Here is an 11748-nt window from a genome sequence, read left to right as displayed (position 1 = left end):
AATCCTGAATGTTGGTCTGTGAAACCTGAACCACGTGTACTGGGGCACTCTCGGGAGGATTCCAAAAGTTACCGTGTCTGGAACCTGCCTTTGCTAGGGCATCTGCCTTAACGTTACCAGGGGGGGAAGAACGATGGCTACGAACTTTAATAATGCCATATTTCCGATCTTTTGCTGTCTTTAGGATATGCTGGAGTAATGGGGCTGAGGGTAGGGGTTTTCCACCTGCGGAGACGAAACCTCTAGATTCCCACAGGGGTTGGAATTCTATCAAACTATTACGGACATATAAACTGTCGGAATATATGTCGGCTGGGGTCGGGAACAAGTCAGGGTGTTCTACAATATACGCTATGGCTGCTAGTTCTGCTGCCTGTGAGCCTAAATGTCCGGCAATTTCAAAGATATTTCTTCTAATGCGCATCCCTGCGTGCCCTCTACATACATACCGCAACCGGTAATCCTTTTTCCGTTCAAAACTGTGGAGGAGCCATCCACATAAATCCTAAGGGGTGCGCCTATGTCTGTGGGCTGGGGTCTCTGGGGTGTAGGACCTGGTTTCGGGGGAGCTGACTTTGGTACAAAGGGTCCTGTGTTGTGTTTGGTAGAGATGATTTCACATTCATGTGGGGTGCCAGCATAGTGTAAGTTGTCTGCAAGGAAAGTGTGTGTTTTCGTCCTCTTTACTGTAATGTCCCTTCCCTGTAAGAGAAGGGTCCATCGGGCCGGGCGAATTTGGCTGACTGTGCCGTCCTTTAATCTACCATCATGTAGGAGTTGTGTTGGGGTGTGCTCAGTTAAAATGGTGATGGGGTTGAGTCCTGTAATGTAGGCAAAGTATTGGACTGCCCCAAAAACTGCGAGCAGGTGCCTTTCGCAGGCAGAAAATCCTTGCTCAACTGGATCAAGTACTCGTGAGGCATATGCGACGGGCCTAAACGATCATGTCTTTTCTGGAGGAACACAGCCAAAAGGGTTCGGTCGGTGGTTGCAACTTCAATTGCATACGGGGAGAGTGGATCTGGGACCTGTAATGAGGGTGCTGTGCTGAGGACTCTTTTTATTTTAAATAATTTTTATTAAAGGTTTTCATAAAATATCAATAACAAAATGAGAAAGAAAAAAGAACCCAACAGGGTTAAGTACAAAACACAATCTAAAAAAGCAACACCCCAAACCCCTCCCCCCCTGTACATAAATAATAAATTAACATTAACACCCCGACTTAACACAACAGGTGTATACGCCCCCTCAGACCCTCCAGTGTAAATAACATAAACAAAAATAAAGTAACCCCCCCCTCCGAGCTGCTGCTGCCATTGACCAATGTCTATCGTTCTGCCAGAAAGTCTAAGAACGGTTGCCACCGCCTAAAGAACCCTTGTACCGACCCTCTCAAGGCGAATTTCACACTCTCCAATTTAATGAACCCTGCCATATCGCTGATCCAGAATTCCACGCTTGGGGGCTTCGCATCTTTCCACTGAAGGAGAATCCTTCGCCGGGCTACCAGGGACGCAAAGGCCAGAATTCCGGCCTCTTTCGCCTCCTGCACTCCCGGCTCCTCTGCCACCCCAAATATTGCAAGCCCCCAGCCCGGTTTGACCCTGGATCCTACCACCCTTGACACCGTCCTAGCTACGCCCTTCCAAAATTCCTCCAGCGCCGGGCATGCCCAGAACATATGGGTGTGATTTGCTGGGCTTCCTGAACACCTAACACATCTGTCCTCACCCCCAAAGAACCGGCTCATCCTTGTCCCGGTCATGTGTTCCCTATGCAGCACCTTAAACTGTATGAGGCTGAGCCTCGCGCACGAAGAGGAAGAATTCACCCTCGCTAGGGCATCTGCCCACGTCTCCTCTTCGATCTCCTCTCCCAACTCCTCCTCCCACTTACCTTTCAACTCCACCACCGAGGCCTCCTCCTCCTCCTGCACCACCTGGTAAGTTTCCGAGATCTTCCCCACTCCCACCCACCCCCCCGAGAGCACCCTGTCCTGTACTGTGTGCGGCAGTAGCCGCGGGAATTCCACCACCTGCCGTCTGGCAAATGCCCTTACTTGTAAGTACCTGAAGGTGTTCCCCAGGGTGAGCCCGTACTTCTCCTCCAGCTCACCCAAGCTCGTGAACTTCCCGTCCACAAACAGGTCCCCCAACTTTCATATCCCTGTTCTGTGCCACCACGAAAACCCTCCACCTGTTCTTCCTGGGGCAAACCGGTGGTTCCCCCGTAATGGGGTCCACGGCGAGGCCCCAACTTCCCCCCCTATGCCGCCTCCACTGCCCCCAAATTTTGAGGGCCACCACCACCACCGGGCTCGTGGTATGCCTCCTTGGAGGGAGCAGCAGCGGCGCCGTTGCCAGCGCCCCCAGATTTGTAACCACACAGGCCGTCTCCAGCCTCTTCCATGCAGCCCCCTCCCCCTCCATCACCCACTTGCGCACCATCGTTGCATTGGCGGCCCAGTAGTACCCACAGAGGTTGGGCAGCGCCAGCCCCCCCCTATCTCTACTCCGCTCCAGAAACACCCTCAGAGTCCCTCGCGCCCACACAAACCCCATTATACTCCTGTTAACCTGCCTGAAAAAAGCCTTTGGGATAAACACGGGGAGGCACTGGAACAGGAACAAAACCCTTGGGAGCACCGTCATTTTGATTGACTGCACCCTACCCGCCAAGGACAGCGGCAATGCGTCCCACCTCTTGAACTCCTCCTCCATTTGCTCCACCAGCCTTGTAAAGTTAAGCCTATACAGGGCCCCCCAGCTCCTGGCCACCTGGACTCCCAAATACCTGAAGCTCCTCTCCGCCCTTTTTAGTGGGAGCTCGCCAATCCCCCTCTCCTGGTCGCCTAGCTGAACTACGAACAGCTCGCTCTTCCCCATATTGAGCTTGTACCCCGAAAAGTCCCCGAATTCCCTAAGGATCCTCATTACCTCTGGCATTCCTCCCACCGGGTCCGCCACATTCAGCAGCAGGTCGTCCGCATAAAGCGACACCCTATGCTCCTCCCCACCCTGCACCAACCCCCTCCAGTTCCTCGACTCTCTCAGTGTCATAGCTAGGGGTTCAATCGCCAGTGCGAAGAGCAGGGGGGACAGGGGACACCCCTGTCTCGTCCCTTGGTGCAACCGAAAGTACTCGGACATCCTCCTATTTGTGACCACACTCACCATCGGGACCTCATACAACAGCCTAACCCACCTGACAAACCCCTCCCCAAACCTGAACCTCAGCAGCACTTCCCACAGGTACCCCCACTCTACCCTATCAAAGGCTTTCTCAGCGTCCATCGCCACCACTATCTCCGCCTCCCCCTCCCTCGCCGGCATCATGATAACGTTCAAAAGCCTCCGCACATTCGCGTTCAACTGTCTCCCCTTCACAAACCCCGTCTGGTCTTCATGGATGATCTGTGGCACACAATCCTCAATCCTCGTGGCTAAGACCTTCGCCAGCACCTTGGCATCTACATTTAGCAAGGAAATCGGTCTGTAAGACCCACATTGCAGGGGATCCTTGTCCCGCTTCAGGATCAAGGAGATCAGTGCCTGGGACATCGTCAGGGGTAAAGCCCCCCCACTCCCTTGCCTCATTAAAGGTCCTAACTAACAGCGGGCCCAACAGGTCCATATATTTTTTATAGAACTCGACCGGGAAACCGTCCGGCCCCGGTGCCTTCCCTGCCTGCATGCTTCCTATCCCTTTGATCAACTCCTCCAGCCCAATCGGGGTCCCTAGTCCTGCCACCAGTCCCTCTTCCACCTTTGGAAACCTCAATTGGTCCAGGAAACGGCCCATCCCTCCCTCCTCCCGTGGGGGCTCGGATCGGTACAATTCCTCGTAGAAGTCCCTGAAGACCCCATTGATGCCAACCCCACTCCGCACCACGCTCCCTCCCCTGTCCTTAACTCCCACGATCTCCCTAGCTGCATCCCGCTTCCGAAGCTGATGCGCCAGCATCCCGCTTGCCTTTTCCCCATACTCGGAGACCGCCCCCTGGGCCTTCCTCCACTGCACCTCCGCCTTCCTGGTGGTCACCAGGTCGAATTCGGCCTGGAGGCTGCACCTCTTCCTCAACAATCCTTCCTCAGGCTCCTCCGTATACATCCTGTCTACCCTCACCATCTCCCCCACCAGCCTCTCCCTCTCCCCCCGCTCCCTCTGCTCCTTGTTGGCCCTAATGGAGATCAGCTCTCCCCTCACCACCGCCTATAGTGCCTCCCATACCATCCCCACTCAGACCTCCCTGTTGTCGTTGGTCTCCATGTACCTCTCTATACTTCCTCGGACCCGCTCGCTCACCTCCTTGTCCGCCAACAGCCCCATCTCCAAGCGCCACAGCGGGCGCTGGTCCCTCTCCTCCCCCATCTCCAAGTCCACCCAATGCGGGGCGTGGTCCAAAATGGCTATTGCCGAATACTCGGTATCCTCTACTCTCGCTATCAGCGCCGTACTCAAAATGAAAAAGTCGATTGGAGAATAAGCCTTATGGACATGTGAGAAGAATGAAAATTCCCTAGCTCCCGGCCTTGCAAATCTCCAAGGGTCCACCCCTCCCATTTGGTCCATAAATCCCCTCAACACTCTAGCCGCCGCCGGCTTCCTACCCGTCCTAGACCTGCAGCGATCCAGTGCCGGATCCAACACCGTGTTAAAGTCTCCCCGCATTATCAGGCCCCCCACTTCCAAGTCTGGGATCCGACCCAACATACGCCGCATAAAACCCGCATCGTCCCAGTTCGGAGCATACACATTGACCAATACCACCCTCTCTCCCTGCAACTTACCATTTACCATTATGTACCTACCACCATTATCTACCACAATGCTCGACGCCTCGAATGGCACCGTCTTTCCCACCAAGATCACCACCCCTCGATTGTTGGCATCTAGCCCCGAGTGAAACACCTGACCTACCCACCCATTCCTCAATCTTACCTGGTCTGCCACCTTCAGGTGTGTCTCCTGGAGCATGACCACATCCGCCTTCAGCCCCTTCAGGTGCGCGAACACGCGGGCCCGCTTAACCGGCCCATTCAGTCCCCTTACATTCCAGGTTATCAGCCGGATCAGGGGGCTATCCGCCCCCTCCCCCGCCGGCTAGCCATGACCCCTCCTCGGCCAGCCACGTGCCCGCATCCCACACCTGGCCCGTTCCCCACAGCGGCATACCCCCGTCTCGACCCCCCCCCCCCCCCACTCGCTCCAGCTCCTCCTTGACCTTAGCAGCAGCTCCCCATCCACAGGCTTTCCCCCTCCCCGCTTCGTTCTGAGCGCGGGAAACAATCCTCGCTTCCCCGCCCCGGCCCTGCCCCCCCCCCCCCCAGTCTTCACGCGGGAAAAAAGCCTGCGCTCTCCACCTACCAGGCCCCGCCACCAACCAAAACAGTGCCCAACCCGCCCCATCCACCCTCCCCAACCCGAAAGAAAAAAATACAGAGAAAAAGAAACCCAAAACAATGCAAAGGCACCCCCCCCCCCCCCAGAACCAAAATAGGCATAACATATCCACCGCAGTCCCCAATCCGGCCATCCCGACCCTCAGTCTGTGTCCAGATTCTCGGCCTGAACAAAGGCCCACGCCTCTCCGGAGACTCAAAATAATGGTGCCGGTCCTTGTAGGTAACCCACAGTCGCGCCAGCTGCAACATGCCAAACTTCACCCCCTTCCTGTGCAACACCGCCTTCGCTCGATTGTACCCGGCCCTCCTCTTAGCCACCTCCGCACTCCAGTCCTGACCTCCACGTTCTCCCACTTGCTGCTCCTCGCCTTCTTGGCCCACCTGAGCACACACTCCCGATCGACGAACCGATGGAACCGCACCAGCACCATCCGCGGAGGCTCGTTAGCCTTGGGCCTCCTCGCCAACACTCTATGAGCCCCTTCCAGCTCCAGTGGCCCCTTTAAGGACCCCGCGCCCATCAGCGAGTTCAACATGGTGACCACATAGGCCCCCACGTCCGGCCCACCCAGCCCCTCCGGGAGGCCCAGAATCCGCAGATTCTTCCGCCTCGACCGATTCTCCATCTCCTCGAACCGCTCCTGCCATTCCTTGTGGAGTGCCTCATGCGCCTCCACCTTTACCGCCAGGCCTAAGATCTTGTCCTCATTGTCAGAGATCTTTTGTCGAGCCTCTCGGATCACCACCCCCTGGGCCGTCTGTGTCTCCAGCAGCTTATCAATAGAAGCCTTCATCGGCTCTAGCAGGTCCGCTTTAATCTCTCTGAGGCAGCACTGGATACCCTCCTGTTGCTCCTCCGCCCACTGCCTCCACGCTGCCTGGTCTCCGCCCGCCGCCATTTTGTCCTTCTTCCCTCCCTTCTTCTGGTCCACCACCATCTTTTATGTCGCCCCGCTCCTAGTTAAAGCCATATACTGACGGGGAGCTATTATTAACTCCTTCCCACACCGGGAAACGTCGAAAAAGTTCACTTGGGGGCCCTGAAAAGAGCCCAAAAGTCTGTTTTTGCGGGGGCCGCCGAATGTGCCACTTAGCTCCGCATAGCCGCAACCGGAAGTCTCGAGAGGGAATCCTTTTGGCAGTGTTCGCTTCACCAATCTGCCCCAAAAAGTCTATGGAAACGCCTGAAAAAGGTCTGAGAGTCCATTCCAGATGGGGGCTGCCGAATGCGCGACCTACTCCTCCATGGCTGCCACCGGAAGCCTCGTCCCCGCTTCTTCAATGGCCTTGGTAGATCTTTTCACAGTTGTTCCCTCTGCTGCTAGAATTCACCTTTACTAGAGGCCTTCAAGTCAGCTTGCAGCTTTAAGCTTGCCCTTCCCCCACTTGCATGCTGGAAGAGGCCCCTCTCTCCCCTGCAGTTACAGCCAAATCTTTTACTGTTTCTGCCGGGTCTGGTAACCAAAAGACATACCATTCCTGGGGGACACTGTCAGGGGAATGTTGCAGTCTTCTTCCCACACCAGGAAATGTCAAACAAATGCTGTGGGGGCCCTGTAAAAGAGCCCAAAAGTCCGTTCCAAGCGGGAGCTACTGAATATGCGACCTAGCTCTGCATAGCCACACCCGGAAGTCCTGAGGGCTCTTTTTAATGCATCCACGGCATCTGTGTGCTGTGGAAGCCGTTCCCATGGTGCTTGCTTGTTTAGGAGTTCGGAGAGGGGGGGCTGCCTTTGTGGCAAAACCGTCGATGTGATTCCTACAGTAGCTAACCAGTCCTAGAAATGACCAGAGGGCTGTGACATTATGGGTCAGGGGTAATTTGACAATCGAGTCAATAAGTTTCTGCGCGATCTCGCGTTCACCATGGGTGATCACTGTTCCTAAGTAAAGTACTTTTTCTTGTAGAATCTCGGCCTTTTTGGGGTTCACTTTACATCCAATTTGTTGAAGAAGTCCTAATAATTCGGCGAGAAGCGAAATGTGCTCTCCCTTAGTGTCCGTCTGTAGAAGCAAATCATCTACATATTGGACCTGTCAATCGGGTCGGGAAAATTTGGCTAAACCATTCGCCAGCTGTTGGTGGAAAATGGAGGGGGAGTTGTGGAAGCCTTGTAGAAGGCACGTCTACGTGTATTGCTGTCCCTGGAAGGTGAAAGCAAATTTACATTGGCACGCTTTATCCAATGGAATGGACCAAAAGCCGTTGCTAATGTCCAAAACCGAAAAATGTTTTGATTGGAGTCCCTGTTTTAGCATTGTCTCAGGACACGTGGCTATGGTGGGGGCTGCTACTGGAATTACTTTGTTTAGTTCCTGATAATCGATGGTCAGTCGCCATGATCCATCGGGTTTCCTGAAGGGCCAAATTGGTGCATTATTCGTTAATGCTACTGAACGGAGTACACCTTGGTCAAGCAGACTCTGAATAACCTTTGCGATTTCTCCCTCTGCTTCTTGGGGAAAACCGTACTGCTTTTGGGGTCTGGGGTCGGGACCTGTAATGTTCACTGAGCCAGCGATCTTGCCATAGTTGTGCTTGTGCTGGGCAAAAGCTGCTTTGTGTTGTTGCAAAACTTCCCTAACTTCTCTATCCTGACTAATGGCTCGAGGGTCGAACCAGAAGCCTCCTACTGTGCTGATTCTGTTTTCGTAGTCTCCAACTGTGAGCCTGGCGGGGGCTCGTGCTGCCTTTGCCATTTTCCACACACATTTGTTTACTGAGTCGAATGATAAATTGTGGGACTCATAAAATCGATACCTAAAATGTGTTTGGCTGTCTGGGGTAGATCGACTAGAACTACGGGGTGTTTAGTTTTAATCTTCCCTATCTGAATCGCTACAGTGGCTGTGATATGTCCCTGCTGCAAATGCCCTGTAAAACCGTTGAGAGTAATGGTGTCTGTGGTGGACCATATGTCTCACTGAAACATCATGGAGGAGTTTAGTGTGGTGCGGGGCCCCCCTGTGTCCCAAAGAAATTCTACGGGGTGACTCCTGGACTGTGCCTGCCAGTACCGGTCTTCCGGACTTGTCCCAAAGGGTGTCGCAGACCCAAGTTGGGGAGTCCAAACACCGTCAATCTGTGCTGTTCATATCTGCGTTCTCGGAGCGGCCGCTAATACTACGGATTGGCTTGGCCCTATTCTTATTCAGGGTGCCTGTCTGCTGGTTTCGCTGCTGTTTCTAGGGCGCATTGCACTCTCATGCGTAATGTCTGAATTGGCCGCAATTATAACATTCTTCCCTCATTTACCCATGCGGGGTTCTGGTGCATCCTAACTGGATGCATGTTCGCATCTGCCTGCTCTTTAGTACCCATTTAGTACCCATTTCTCGTTGTGGGCCTCGTCTGAGGGGTCGTAATTTGCGCAAGCTCGCTGTCCTGCTTCTGTCGCGTGAGAGACTAGGATGCGGGTCCATTTGGCCATTTTGTCTGGGGTCAAATGGGCGCAGGCTAACTCTCCAAATACCACTGTGAAATGAATCCACAGGCGTCCAGCAAACACTGTGGGATGGTCTGTCTTCTTCTGCCTACATTTATTTAGGTCTTCTACGGGGTCTCCTTTGTTGTAGCCGATCGCATCTAGGATCGCTGTGTGCATTTCTTGGAGGGTGCCTCCTCCTACATTCTGTGGGTCGGGAAGGGCTGCCACGACTGAGGGGTCGAGGCTCAAAACTGTGAGCTTCACGTGCTCTTTTTCATCCAGGCTGTACATGGTCGCCTGTTGTTTGACTCTTGCGAAATAATGGTGTGGGTCCGATGTGGGTAGGAACGGTGTCACCTTATCGCACGCGCCCCTTAATTGAGTGACGGTTAATGGGGTGGTGTACAGAAAATCTGTGTGTCCGTCTGTTGTGGCCCTGCGCTGTGTGGTGATAGGGTTCATAGGGTTGTGCTCTACCTGTGCAGTTAGAGGTGGGGGTGCTTTTCTTTTCTGTGGTCTGTCCTGTGTACATGTTCCATGTACATATCTATGGGCAGTCTCATTTTACTCCTGCCAATCGGGGCCATTTTCTTGGTCTAATTGGGGTCCAAACGTGTTCTGGAATCCGTTTTGTACAGAAAGCAGAGATTGCAGGTCTGCAATTTGCTTTTGGCATTTAGCGTGATCTACCGAGCTCGGCCTTTGTTCCATCGTGGAACTGTGGAGTGCTTGTAGGGCTGCTTTTAAATCGTTACATTATTTCTGTAACTGCTCAACTTGGTGTTCTGTTTCCTCTCTTACCAACACCGCGCGTTGCGTGTCTTGGTAGGCCTTGTCATATTGTGACTGAAAGCTGCTTAAATGGGCGAGACAAGATTGGTGTGCCCATTTAACATCAACCATCTCCTTGTCCTTCGCCGCTAAATGCTCTCTCAGTTCCCTGTTTTCTTTCTCATACTCACTCAAGTCTCCTTCACTATTCTTATCTCGCTCTTCAATCTCTCTGCGGAGTGTCCTCACAACCTCCTCTGTGCCCCGCAATTGTGCCAAGCAGTACACGATTGCCATCGGTTTACGAGCTTTCCCTAAGCTCTTCTTATGGATCTCTGTCAGGTTCTCCCACCAAGTATGCCCTATACTTCCGGGACCTGTTTCATCATTCTCACAACATTCACTCCAAAGGGGCCATCCTTTCCCTTTGAGGTACTTTTAATCTCCTCTTTCCATACGGGACACTGTCCTACTCTACTGGTCGCTGCGACCTCGAATTCCTGGGGGTTCATAATGCGTTCCATTGCCTTCATTGCCATTTCTATCGCTATCTCTGGGGTTTCTACCGAATTTGGAACAGGGGGGAATAAAGTGGTGATGTAAACACGGATACGGCTTATGCTATTTTCCATTCTACAACACTCCCGACAGTTTTACGCAACAAAATCTCTCAGGTTTACCTTCTATCCCTGTTAGTACGCATGCAAATAATACACTTCCGAATCTTGGTGGTTTGATCAGTATTGGTCTTACGCTTGTGGTTTTTCTTTTTCCAATTAGATTCTAATTCAAATTTGGGTTCTCTCAGAGTGACTAGGCCACTTCTAGGTCGAGTCCTGTCAGATGTCGCCAGTAATGTTGCTCTGTTTATCTGGTTATAAATATGGCGGTCAATATGGTCGTCTTCTTTAATCCTAATTATGTTTACTTTAGAGTCACCAGATATCTCTCGATACTGCGACAATGTTCAAACCCGAATACTGATCAAAGAGCAATACACCAGTTAGTTAGTTCAAAGTCAATACTATTTATTTACACACACAGTAAGATCTACTCATGCACAACAGTACTACAAACTAAACTATCTCTAACGCTAATGCCTATACTTAACTTCGGGTGCCCACTTGGTCAGAGGAACAATGGCCGTTGTTCGGATCTAAGGCTGTTGGGTTCGAAGATATACAGGAGAACAGCTAAGGTCGTCCGTCTGGTAGCGAGCGTTGACCTTGAACTTACTTGCTTCTGGTGATGCTGGTGGACGGGTCTCTCCGCTTTGAGAGCCAAGTCCAAGAGAGTGAATCTCTCATGTGGGTTCCTTCTTATACTTGGAGGGGTTTCGCGCGCTTTTAGGCGGGCCTTAAACTTGGTCCCAATTAATTGGGCCACTTCTCGATCACTGTTATCAATCTTGACCAATAAAGGGGTGGGTGCCCTGATGCTGGGCGTGTCAAAGGTGGCCATTGGCCTTGCTTTGTTTGTACTTTCGGTTGTGGAACTGGCGCCGGGATGTCTGCAATAGTATCGGTTACCTGAGTGTCATTCCTTTGTTTCCCGGAGATGGGCCATCAATATGCTAATCGACCCATAGTTTCAATTCCGTCTGGGAGCTGTTTCCCAAATATGCATTCAGCTCTGTGCCTGCTTGTTTTCTAGCATTGTCCACAGTTCCCTATATTATTTGCGTGCGCCCATTTTGTATTCTGGAAGTGGCTATCCCAGATGGCTACAATGCCAAATATTTCCATCATTCTGTTGACATTTTTTTTAAATTTAGAGAACAGGTTTCCATAGTGTAGTGATTATCACGTTCGCCTAACATGCGAAAGGTCCCCGGTTCGAAACCGGGCGGAAACAGTTTTCCCCTGTGGTTGTCCCCCTCTTGAACAGGTATACCCCTTTGGATACTGTCGGGGGGGATAGCCTATCAGGGGAAAACAGCAGCAGCCAGAGCAGTGGCACCACGGCTGGCTCTGATGTTCAGAAGGGAGGGTCAAAGCGCAGAAGAGCAATAGTAATAGGGGACTCTATAGTCAGGGGCACAGATTGGCGCTTCTGTGGACGTGAAAGAGATTCCAGGATGGTATGTTGCCTCCCTGGTGCCAGGGTCCAGGATGTCTCCGAACGGGTAGAGGGCATCCTGA

General features: G+C 52.6%; 1 non-coding gene across 1 annotated transcript; it reads left to right on the top strand.

Annotated features, from left to right (window-relative positions):
- The first annotated feature begins 11388 nt into the window (after window positions 1-11388).
- Window positions 11389-11461, top strand: trnav-aac (transfer RNA valine (anticodon AAC)). Its single transcript has one exon. It is a non-coding gene; the product is annotated as a tRNA-Val (tRNA).
- The last annotated feature ends 287 nt before the right edge of the window (window positions 11462-11748 follow it).

This window comes from Scyliorhinus torazame, chromosome 7 (genome assembly GCF_047496885.1).
Source record: "Scyliorhinus torazame isolate Kashiwa2021f chromosome 7, sScyTor2.1, whole genome shotgun sequence".
In the NCBI taxonomy this organism is placed as follows: domain Eukaryota; kingdom Metazoa; phylum Chordata; class Chondrichthyes; order Carcharhiniformes; family Scyliorhinidae; genus Scyliorhinus; species Scyliorhinus torazame.
This window is presented reverse-complemented; position numbering and strand designations above follow the sequence as displayed.